The sequence below is a fragment of the Arachis hypogaea genome, chromosome 8, assembly GCF_003086295.3.
Source record: "Arachis hypogaea cultivar Tifrunner chromosome 8, arahy.Tifrunner.gnm2.J5K5, whole genome shotgun sequence".
NCBI classification, from domain to species: Eukaryota; Viridiplantae; Streptophyta; class Magnoliopsida; order Fabales; family Fabaceae; genus Arachis; species Arachis hypogaea.
In genome coordinates, this window is record NC_092043.1 from 32,423,011 (window position 1) to 32,432,127 (window position 9,117).

General features: G+C 30.1%; 1 long non-coding RNA gene across 1 annotated transcript; it reads right to left on the bottom strand.

Moving 5' to 3' along the window:
* Positions 1-348: 348 nt before the first annotated feature.
* LOC114924319 (uncharacterized) lies at positions 349-4,535 on the bottom strand. Its single transcript, XR_003811414.2, has 3 exons — positions 4,439-4,535; positions 534-728; positions 349-433 (listed from the first exon to the last, which is right to left on the bottom strand). It is a non-coding gene; the product is annotated as an uncharacterized lncRNA (long non-coding RNA).
* Between the last annotated feature and the right edge of the window lie 4,582 nt (positions 4,536-9,117).

Genomic DNA, 9,117 nt, shown 5'->3' on the forward strand with positions numbered 1-9,117 from the left:
TTGTTCGGTTTTTTCAATCAAATAAAAAAAATTCTACCATACTATTATGCAAAGTCATAACATTGAAATCGACAAACCAAAATACACAATAGCTAACAAAGTCTTGATCTAATGAAATATAACGACAACAGAATTCAAATACGACAATTAAAGAAGTTTAATAGTTCAACAGTCAACACAACTGAAAATAAAAATAAATTGTCATTAGCAAAGTTATGGTGTCTTCTCCAACAAAATAGCTAAACTTCATAATGCAAACCAACCTGAAATTTAAAAAAAAAGTTACATAATAAGAACAACAACAACAATAATAATTATAATAATAATAATAGTATAAGGAAAACAATTCCTACCATAACAACTTAACAAGATGTACTTTAATCAGACTCAACACCAGAATCTTTTTCATTGGGATCACGAGTGGGTGCAACTTCTACAAAATATATAAAACAAGAAACAATCATAACAATTAATATATATTAATAAAAACTAGATTAAAATAAAGAAAATTATAAGTAAAAACTTAACCATACCTAATTCCAACTTCTCCAATTCCTCGATGAGTTCCTCAAGGACAAGTTTTGGAGAGTTTCGGAGCCAATTTTGGGTACAAATTAACGCTTCAGCTGTCATCGGTGTTAGAGAACTCCTATAATTATTTAACACCCTTCCTCCAGTACTAAATACCGATTCTGAAGCAACTGTGGAAACTGGCATGGCTAAGACGTCTCTTGCAATCAGCCCAAGGATTGGACATTTAGTGGAATTCACTTTCCACCAATTTAGAATGTCGAATTGCACGCCACTCTTCTCTAATGCCTCCATAAGATATAACTCCACCTCATTCTTGTTAGCACTCTCATTGAATTGCATTTCCTTCTCAAATTCCATAGCAAAAGAAGTTTCATGTGCCTCAAGCTCTTGTGTGCTAATTTCAGGAGGATCTTGCCGAGTAGACCTTTGATAGTTATCACCAAACAGCCTGTAGCCATCAAACACCCTAAAAAGCGTCTCCTTCACTTTTGAAGTTAAGAATTCAGCATCTTCTTTTTCATACAACTTTTCAAAACTCCACTTAATCAATTGAAGCTTATACCTAGGATCAAGAACAACTGCAATGAAAATCATCATGTTTGTGTTCTTTATATTTCCCCAATACTTTCATACTTGGACTTCATTTTCTCAGCCATGCTTGAAAGTACCGTATCCAAGCTTCCCATCCAATGCTTAAGTGTAGACAATATTTTACAAAAGTCATTAAAGTGTTGCGAAGATGTCACAAACGTTGAACCAGAAACTTTGTTAGTAACCTCATAAAATATTTTTAAAAACTTCACAAAATGCCTTGCATTCTCCCAATCCTTAGACCTAGGAATCCCACCAGCCATCATAGCATACTTAGAATCTCTCTCCCCCAAACGTTTAAATGCCTTTTGAAACTTCAAAGCACTTTCAAGCATTAAAAAGGTAGAGTTCCACCTAGTAGGAACATCTAAATGGACAGTGCCTTTTTCCAGAATTCTAGCTTCCTTAATCATAGTTTTAAATCTCTCAGTACGACCAGGTGATGCACGCACATGCCGAACTGCATTTCTAATCTTTAAAATTGACTCATGCATTTCTCTCAACCCATCATTCACAACAATATTTAAAATATGAGCACAACATCTAACATGTAAAAACTCTCCCCTTAATGGATGTGAGTTCCAATCCTCCATTCTATTTTTCAAGTAAGAAAGTGCAACATCATTTGAACTAGCATTATCAACAGTGATAGAAAAAACTCGGGATATCCCCCAACTCAACAAACATCTTTCAATCTTCCTACCAATTGTTTCCCCCTTGTGATTCTTGATAGCACAAAAATTCAAGATTCTTTTTTGCAATTTCCAATTAGCATCAATGTAATGAGCAGTAAGGCAAAGATAGTTCAAGTTTTGCACAGATGACCCACAATCAGTTGTCAAACAAACATTTTGATTTGATTGAGAGAAAACAGACTTCAACTTAACTTTTTCATTCAAATAAAGCTTCCAACAATCCCTAGCAACTGTGAGCCTTCCAGGAATTGGAAACTTGGGTTGCAAACAACTCGTATAATAATGAAAACCCTCCCCCTCAACATGCGAAAAAGGCAATTCATCCACAATAATCATTCTAGCAAGTGCTTGTCTACAACGATCAACATCAAATGACACGGCAGAAAGTGAACTACCTATCCCTTTCCTATCATCTTTTACCACATCTTGAAAACAAAGAATCTTTTGGGTAGGATCTAATGCCTCCTTCGGAAATTTTTTGCATTGCGACAACAAGTGATTTTTCATGTTACTAGTGCCATTTTTATGTGTATCACATGGATAACTAGCCCCACACCAATTACATTTAGCTCTAGGATACTGTGGATTACTAGTTTCATCTTTAGTAAAGTGATCCCATGTCCAAGACCTAGGTCTACAAGGTTTTCTCTTACCTTCGTCGGTCTCAGTTTCAGCAGAGTCATCAACGGGAGCTTCTTCAACAGCCCGCCTTTTCCCTCGGCCTCTACTAGCAAGCTTCCTTGTGTTTCGATGAGGAGCTGGCACAGGAGGCAATGCAGTCGGAGATCTGATGCTTGTTGATTCATTCGGAATAGGAACGGGAGGCAATCCAGTGTCGCTCATATTCTCACTTGAACTGGCGTCAAACTACATAAACAAATACAATAAATCAAGGACAGAACAAGCAATAAAAGTTTAAATCATCAAGCAGCAGCCAGCATTAAACAAGCACAAAACCAGCAATAAACAAGCACTTTTACCAGCATTAAACAAGCACAAAACCAGCAAAAAAAATAAGCAAAAAACAAGCACTTTAACCAGCATTAAACAAGCACAAAACCAGCAAAAAAATAAGCAAAAAAAACAAGCACTTTAACCAGCATTAAACAAGCACAAAACCAGCAAAAAAATAAGCACTTTTACCAGCATTAAACAAGCACAAAACCAGCAATAAATCAAGCACAGAACCAGCAAACAACAAGCACTTTTACCAGCATTAAACAAGCACAAAACCAGCAATAAAATAAGCAAAAAAACAAGCACTTTAACCAGCATTAAACAAGCACAAAACCAGCAAAAAAATTAGCACTTTTACCAGCATTAAACAAGCACAAAACCAGCAATAAATCAAGCACAGAACCAGCAAACAACAAGCACTTTTACCAGCAATAAACAAGCACAAAACCAGTAATAAACAAGCACTTTTACCAGCAATAAACAAGCACAAAACCAGCAAAAAAATAAGCACAGAACCAGCAATAAACAGGCACTTTTACCAGCATTAAACAAGTACAAAACCAGCAAAAAAATAAGCAAAAAAACAAGCACTTTAACCAGCATTAAACAAGCACAAAACCAGCAAAAAAATAAGCACTTTTACCAGCATTAAACAAGCACAAAACCAGCAATAAACAAGCACTTTTACCAGCAATAAACAAGCACAAAACCAGCAAAAAAATAAGCACAGAACCAGCAAAAAATAGGCACTTTTACCAGCATTAAACAAGCACAAAACCAGCAAAAAACAAGCACTTTTACCAGCATTAAACAAGCACAAAATCAGCAATAAACAACCACTTTTACCAGCATTAAACAAGCACAAAACCAGCAATAAACAAGCACTTTTACCAGCATTAAACAAGCACAAAACCAGCAAAAAAATAAGCACTTTTACCAACATTAAACAAGCACAAAACCAGCAATAAACAAGCACTTTTACCAGCAATAAACAAGCACAAAACCAGCAAAAAAATAAGCACAGAACCAGCAAAAACAGGCACTTTTACCAGCATTAAACAAGCACAAAACCAGCAATAAACAAGCACTTTTACCAGCATTAAACAAGAACAAAACCAGCAATAAACAAGCATTTTTACCAGCAATAAACAAGCAAAAAAACAAGCACTTTTACCAGCATTAAACAAGCACAAAACCAGCAAAAAAGTAAGCACTTTTACCAGCATTAAACAAGCACAGAACCAGCAATAAATCAAGCACAGAACCAGCAAAAAAAAAGCACTTTTACCAGCATTAAACAAGCACAAAACCAGCACAAAGCAAGCACTTTTACCAGCATTAAACAACCACAAAACTAGCAATAAACAAGCACTTTTACCAGCAATAAATCAAGCACAGAACCAGCAATAAACAAGCACAGAACCAGCAATAAACAAGCAGCTGAAGTTTAAATCATTAAGCACAGAACCAGCACTGAATAACTGATAAACTGATAAACTGATAAATCAATAGACTGCTAAACTGATAAATCAATAGACTGATAAATTGAACAATAAACAATAAATAAGCAATAAACAATGAATCAGCAATAAACAATAAATCAATAAACTGATAAGTTATAACCCTAGGTCTAAATTGAACAACAAATCAGCAAAGTTTACCTGAATAGATGGCTCGGGCTCCATATGAACTTGAATCGGACAATCGGTGGCTGGGTGGGTGGGCTCCAGAAACGCTGCTGGGTGGACTTGAGGCGGCGAGGTCGGACGTGGCGAGGTCGTGGGTGGGCTCCAGAAACGCTGATGGGTGGACTGCAGGCGGCGAGGTCGGACGTGGCGAGGTTGGGGGTGGCTCCAGAAACGCTGCTGGGTGGACTGGAGGCGGCGAGGTCGCAGGTGGCATGGTCAGAGGTGGCTCCAGAAACGCTGCTGGGTGGAGGGCTGGAGGCTGGGTCGTGCACCGACGGTGGGGGTTCCCCTCTGTTCGGCGGTGGAATTTGGAGGAACTGAGGAAGGCTTCGATCTGGGATTTGGAGAGGGAAGCTGTCGGCCTGTCGCGCATGTGGGGAAGGAGAAGGGGACAGGGGGAGTGGGGGTGTGGCCGTCTCACACTCTCACGAGTCACATATGGGTGTTTGGGTCTAGGGGGGTGGGGGACTGGGGTAGGTTTAATTTTTTAGGGTTTTGGGAAGAACCGGTTCGGTTCGGTTCGATTAGGGTTTTGGTAGTGAGAACCGAAAACCGAACCGAACCGCAAAAAACAGCGACACATCACTTTTTTCGGTTTTTCGGTTTTTGGTTTTTTCGATTTGATTCTTCGGTTTAGTTCGGTCCGGATCGGTTTTGAACACCCCTAGCTGCAGAGAGGGATTTAGGTGAGTTGAGATAATCACGTCATAAGCTTATATTAAATTATTAAGGATAGTTATGTTTTTTGATTGGATTTTTTTGTAGGTCATAAGTATTTTTGGTTGTAATGGTGGGCTTGGAATTTTTTAAGGGTTATTTTTGTATTGTGTATGCGTAACGGTGGAGGAACAGGTTTTTAAAAATATTCAGTTTGAGAGAGAAAACTAGTATGTTGATATTAGCCATTAGACATAGTTAATCGGAGGATTTTTTATTTTTATAAGTTAAATAAATATAATAATTATCAAAATAAATAATTTTAAAAATATTTATCGAAATAAATATTTTTTTCTTATTTCGTTTACACTGTAAACGAGATAATTTTATATGTATCTTGTTTTTAGTGTAAACAAAGTAAGAGAGGTGGATGCGATACGTGTATATCTCGTTTACAATGTAAACGAGATACATGAATTTTTAAAGAAAATGAAAATAATAAAAAAATATTAATAATATCAATAATCCAAACTTTTAGCATGCAAATGATACATAAAAAGGTTAGTAGAAAAAATTAAAATGGATATGTTTGATCAATTAGTACTAAAAAAGAGTACATAAAAGATGTTAGATTAAACTATGATCCAGTTAGATTTATTTAAATTTGCAAAATAAAAATAATCGTGCTAGTTATTAGAAGAAGTTGATGGGGATAGTGAAAAGTTTTTATCTTTCACGTTAACTCGCTCTCATTATCTAAACCCTAGCCTAAATTCTAAACCCTAATTTCTTGACAACAAACTCTAAACCTTAACTCCTAATAATTCTAACTCAAATCTTATACCATAAATCCTAAACTATAAACTTAAATAAAAATACTAAATAAATAACTTTTAACCATAAATGCTAACTCATAAATTCTAAATTATAAATTATACTTTCTATTCTATCAACAATAAATACTAATTTCTTAATTCTAAACCTTAAATAATATCATACATAATAACATATTAATAAAAATATTTTGTATCATTTTTTTAATTAAAAATACTAAAACTATAATATTTATCGTATACAATCTTTTAAATTAAAAAATTTCTACTAAAACCTAATATTTCAAAATGTTAAATCTAATATTGTAATGAGTAAACGAGTTTCTATTTTTTATGTGAGGATAATTTTGTTTTAAAGAGTTTATTAAATAATATTGAAGTTAATCCAAAATCTTTTTCTATCGTTTAGTAGTCACAAAATTATTTATAGATGTACACCTATAATTTTCATAAATTGCATTCTTTTCTTACTTTGGCCATGCAAATTAAATGATGTGAATAGACTAACACACATTAACATAAAATAGACATATAACTAACTTTTATTTAGGATATGTGCATAATTTTAACCTTCAATCAATTTATTAATATAAATTATTGTTGTTTTTAAATCTTATATATATATATATATATATATATATATATATATATATATATATATATATATATATATATATTCTTCTTTTAATTTTATTTTCTTAAAAATTTACTATTTTTTTAATTTTGAATGACTCATTAATTACTTTATATTTATTATGCTCTTCAAATTTTTTATAAAAAAGAAAATATCAAAATAATCAAATCACAAAATACCAACAAACATATTTTTTTTTAATTTCTAGAAATTTTAAATTTAAAGTATTGTATACAATAAATATTAAAGTTTCGGTATTTTTAATTAAAAAAGTGATACGAAATATCTTTATTAATATTTTACTATATATGATATTATTTAGGATTTAGAATTAAAAAATTAGTGTTTATTGTTGATAGAATAGAAAGTGTGATTTATTATTTAGAATTTATGAATTAGTAATTTATGGTTAAAGGTTATTTATTTAGTGTTTTTTATTTAGGATTATAGTTTATAATTTATGGTATAAGATTTGAGTTAGAATTTAGGAATTTTGGACTGGGAGTTAAGGTTTAGAGTTTGTTGTTGAGAATTTTAAAATTTAGCAGCTAGAATTTATGAGTTTTTGAACATATTTTTTTCAATTTGTTCATTATTTTTTATTAATTTTATTTATTTTATTTTACACTTTCATACATATGCTTAAATTATGTGATTTATTTTTTATAATGAAAATAATTTTTTAATTAAAAAATTGTGTTTTAAGGTTTAATAAATTTGTAAAAAAAATAAAATAATAGAAGAATTTAAGATTTTATTATTATTATTATTATTATTATTATTATTATTTAGGGTTATGCTATGGTGCTGAAACAAGATTGTTTCAGCATCTACTGAATTGAGATGGTGACAAAAAAAATTAGACAGGTATTAGTATTGTTGTTTTAAGAACAGACATAAAGTGTGAAGTAGCGTAATGGTGATAGGAGTTGTGTTGGAACTTGAAAATATTAAGTAATTATTAATGAATTATGATATAAAATATGTTTTTATATAAATTACAGATATATTATTTATTCATCGAATTGCAAAACTCATTTTTTTTCGGATACAGATAAAAATCAGAATCCTAATTCTTCTATCTCTCAATAGAAATTGGCTTTTGGTGAGCCCTTATTTTTTAAGGGCTTGTTTGGGTAAATTTAAAAAAAAAATTTTTGAGTTATTTTTTTTTAAATTTTATAGAAAAGTAAAAGTAATTTTATGTTTGGATATCTTATACAAAAATATCTTTTTATCTATTAATTATGTTTGTGTATAACGATATAAAAGTATTTATTTATTTATTTATTACATGAAAAATATCTTTTTTTAAGAAAAAAAGATATTTTAAAAAAAGATGTAAATTACAACTTCTCAAAAAAGATAGTTTTTTATTTTTTTAGTACTTTTACTTTTACTATTAAAAATTTGTCAAACACGCTAAAAAATAAAAAAAATTTATTAAAAAAAAGATCTTTTTTCATTAAAAAAAATATCTTTTTTTATCAAAATAATTACGTCCAAACAAACACTAAAGGCCATATAATTTGTATTATATTTTTAGATTTCTTAGTTAATGTTCCATATATCATAAACAAAATCTTTAATGTTTGATAGTATTATATATTTTTATAAATTTATATTTGTGCTATATATAATAGATGCTGTGTTAAATTAGGGTACCTTTTAAATGATGTATTTTGAAAAGAATTAGTATTTAAGAACTGTATGGTAATAGACTAGCTGGGGAACCTTTTTTTAGCATTGGTCACTATCTAAATTGGGTTGTGACAGAAGAATTGTAAATTTGGAATTCAATTTAGATCAATTAAAATTTTAAGAATTAATTTAAGTTCAACCTTAAATTTTAGAAGTCAAATTGAATATTAATTTCTATGATTTATGTTTAAAAATATAAAATATTCATAAACAAAAGTAATACTTTGTATATATAATAATTTATTGTCAATAATAATATTACAACAAAATCATTTTTAGTAACAAATCTTGAACGATAATAACAATAATTATTATATGTCCTATTTAACTTATATTTGACAGCAGTTATATATTTATTATTATTACTATATGTTATAATGACAATTTTATAACTTTTGTAGTTATTAAAAAAATTTTAATGGTAATTATAAAAGATTTTTATTGTCAATTATATAATTTTTATTAAAATCTTTTAATGATAAAGTATTAGACGTCTAATATCTAATCACCGATAAATATATTAGTAACTTTTTTTATTATCACTAAAAATAAAATAAATAACTACTAAAACTAATTTTTTAATAATATAAATTCTTAAGTAAAACTTCGATCTATGAATAAATAAATAAATAAACAAAAAATTTTATGTTAACTCGTGTAGTATGTATTTCTATTTAATGAAATGTATTTCAGAAAAAAAAAATTCTCGGTACATGAAGTAATGATTGATATTACCAATAGTTTTATAAATTAATCTTTTAGTTTGTATAACTCCAATTCATTTCAATCCTTTTCTTAGTCCAAGTTACTAATTTAAAATTAGACAA